The sequence below is a fragment of the Grampus griseus genome, assembly GCF_964374135.1.
Source record: "Grampus griseus genome assembly, chromosome: 20".
Lineage (NCBI taxonomy): Eukaryota > Metazoa > Chordata > Mammalia > Artiodactyla > Delphinidae > Grampus > Grampus griseus.
The window spans coordinates 44,291,214-44,295,103 of record NC_139014.1 but is presented as its reverse complement, the minus strand read 5'-3'; positions in this window follow the sequence as shown (position 1 = coordinate 44,295,103).

Sequence of the window (3,890 nt, the reverse complement as noted above, 5' to 3'; positions counted from 1 at the left end):
GGCTGCGATTTATTTAGAGAGAATTTTACCTTGGGGAAAAAATCAGGGAGAGGAGACATAGAAACCGGAAGTTATACATGTGAGCTAGGATTTGAAATGAAAGAAATGTTGAGGCTCCATCGCCTGCCTGGGCTGTAACTGTTCTTCCAAGCTGTTGCTGACCAGTGGTTCTCATACAGTAACTCTAGCGCAGGGCTGCTTTGGAATGAGACTGCAGTCTGAGGCTGCACTTTCAGGGCTTTGAAAATGTCCTTCCCAGATGGCGTGTCTTGATCTTCAGGGCTAGGGCATCGACAACTGAGTGAGAACGGAATCCTTGCATGTTTTATTCTCTAGACTGTAACAACAATATCTATAGCTAAGACTGTTGTTGATGGATTGTTTTATAGCAACTGTCATTCTTTAATCCCCACTTTTCCTTCTGCATAATGTTTGCATCTGCCATTTGCCAGGACAATCATAGAGTTAGGAGGGAAAGTTTGTTTTGTGCAAATGGAGATTGATATTTTCCAAGCTATCGAAAACATCTTTGCCTTTTAGGTGGCCATTTTTTCTCTCATAAGCCAAATAATTATTTTTAACATCTACTTTATGTTGATATTTGGTGTTATATCTCTCGGTGGGTCATTAAAAACCCCATACTAAATTCTTGTCATTCTAGGTTTTTTGTTTTTTTTTTTTATCATTTGGCTTGTTACCAAGAGACTTAGCATTGCCTTAATTCCAAAATCTCTTTTAACATTCTCCTTTTGGCATGAGAGATTTCAACTGTCAGTTAACAGATCTAACCACAGAGAAATGAGAGCTTCAGCACGAAGAAGTTTCTTCATCCCACATAAATTCCACAGGCTTCTTTTCTTTCCGTCCAGAAAAAGAAAAGAGGCAAAAATTTAAGAGTTCATCGCATGTATGTGAGCCACCGTCCTCCGTTGATAGATGTGTCTCTCAGTGTTGGCGTGTTACTTCGGTTGGGTCTTTCCTTTGCTCTCAGGCAGTGAATTACTTGGGGGGAGGGCCAGGATCTCTTCTAAATTAGGTACGATATTTAGCCCTCTGTGGGTGTAATACTTGTGATTTTTTAAACGAACAATAACAAACCTTTCTAAAAACTACAGTGAATCATGAAAAGGTAGGTAAAATACTATGGTTTTAATAAGATGTTTGTTTTTGTTTACATTTTTAGATTAAGAATTTTTCTGGGTATTTAAAAAATATTGGTAAAGTGTATAAGTATTCATTGCTTGTCAGGAGGGGGAGGTTAGCATGGAATAGTCCATTGCCCCTGGACAGTTCTAAGTGCAGCTGAGAACTCACTGTCAAAATTCATTCTTTCCTAAATGGTCCTTTAATCCTGGAATTCAGATGAGGGTGGTCTCTGAGAATAAGACATTCTGAAAAAATGATTTCCCAGCATTTATAAGCAGACATTTGGAAGCACAATCTATTTACATAACTGCAAAAATATGGAAATGCTGTACAGTGAAGAGCTGTTCCCAGCATCGTTAGCCTAAATAAATCCCCTCTGTCATCAATAAATGAATAAAGCAGAGTCTTACCTCTGGATTCCAGATGAAGATGCAGGTTCAGAAGCGTCCACACTGTAAAATAACAAGTTTCTTATTAGTGAAGCTCTGAAATTCCAGTAAGATAGTTATAGAATTAAAATATTTCCCTGGTCTAAAACTTGGCTGTATGAAAATAAAAGTCAAAGTTGGGAGGAACAGTCTCATGCTCAGAGATGGGCCACGGGGTAAGCTGTTTCTGCCCCCAGAGTCCTTCAGGTCCCAAGGCCCCCATCACTTACCTCTGGGTTCTTGGTGGAGATGAAGCAGGAGGGCTTCTTCATGCTTATATAGGGGCTGATGTGCTGATGCTGCAGCTACCTCCTCTTTGTTAGAGCAAGACATTTGGCAGCATGAACCCTCAGAATAATTTGTACTGACATTTGTCACGTTTGGATATAATTAGAAGTATTCATATTATTTTGAGTATGTGAACCAATCTCCTATATATAACTTGACAGCGACCAATATGCTGGCAGAGAATGCTTTCTAGTGTGCTGGGAAGGTAATCTTTGACAGTGCCTGGTGGGGCCTCCTAAAAGCTATATTCGTTTTGGCAAACTCTCTCGCACATGCCTGTGGTGACCCAGTGATCACATACTCAGCGACGCATTGCTTTCAGGACCCTATAACCACTTTTCCTTCTTTGGTACCACAGGAACCCCCACCTCCTCCACACCCTTGGGCCACTGCCAAGGCTCCCCCTTGGAGTCTGGGCTCAGGCAGCAGGGCCAAGGTGAGAGGAGATGCTATCCTGAGTCTCTACCGTCGGGTCAGTGCCCATCCACCCAACACTGAAAAAAATGATTATTTATTACAAAATAATATGTATTCATTGTAGGAAAAAATACAGATAAGCAAAGAGAAAAAATGTCTATAATCCCAATATGCAGAGGTAAGATATAAACATATAAGTGCATATATGTATAAGATATAGACATATAAGTACATATATGTCTTACAACCTACTTTAAAAATTATATCACAGGTAATTTTCATACCACTAATGAAATTTACACCCTTATTCTTTCTTTTTTAAAATAATTAGTTAATTAATTTTGGCTGTGTTGGGTCTTCGTTGCTGCGGGCAGGCTTTCTCTAGTTGCGGCGAGCAAGGGCTACTCTTCGTTGCAGAGCACGGGCTCTAGGTGCGCGGGCCTCACTAGCTGTGGTATGTGGGCTCAGTAGCTGTGGCTCGCGGGCTGTAGAGCGCAGGCTCTGTAGCTGTGGCGCACGGGCTTAGCTGCTCCGTGGCTTGTGGGATCTTCCCGGACCAGGGCTCCAACCTGTGTGCCCTGCATTGGCAGGCGGATTCTTAACCACTGCGCCACCAGGGAAGTCCCTACACCCTTATTCTTTAAACAAATTATATTATGATCATTCTTTTAAAATTAGAATCTTTTCTTCTTTTAATGGCTAGGGATATTGAGGTATAATTTATATACGGCAAAATTGACTCTTTTTAGGTGACGGTTATATAAGAGTTTTTCTGCTGCTGTTTAAAAAATATTTTTAAATTTACAATAAAATTCACTTCTTTTGTTTTATAGTTCTATGAGTTTTTGCATGTGTACTCTTTCTTGTAACCACTGGCATAGACAGGATGCAGAACTTCATTTCTGTGAGTTTCGATAAACATGTGCTGTTGTGTAACCTCTTACGTTCTAATTATATGAAAAATTAAAGCCTTGTAGATTAGACAGAAATTAATTGGATTGCATCTAATGTCTCATAAAATATGATATTTGATGTATACTTTATATCTGGTTTTCGAATAATTGTAATCATAAATGTGAATTAAACTGTTCCATTCGTAGATATAAGGCCAAGAGAATTGAAAACATACACTTATACAGAAACTTGCACATAAATGTTCATAACAGCATTATCCATAATAGCTAAGTAACAACCCACATGTCCATCAACAGACAAATGCATAAATAAAATGTGGTATATCCATACAGTGGTATATTATTCAGCCATGAAAAAGAATGAAGTCCTGATACATGATACAACATGGATGAACCTTGAAGACACTAATGCTAAGTAAACGAAGCTGGATGCAATGTGTTCATATTTGAATAACAAGAACAGGCAAATCCACAGAGACAAAAAGTAGATTAGTGGTTGCCAGACAATGGTCTGGAGAGGAGAGATTAGGGAATGACCGCTAATGGGGTTTCTTTTTGAGGTGATGAAAATGTTCTCGAATTAGGTAGTGGTTATGGTTGCACAACTTTGTGAATCTACTAAAACCACTGAATTGTTCATTCAAATGGTGAATTTTATAGTATGCGAATTATATCTAAAAAACTGCATTGGATTTTA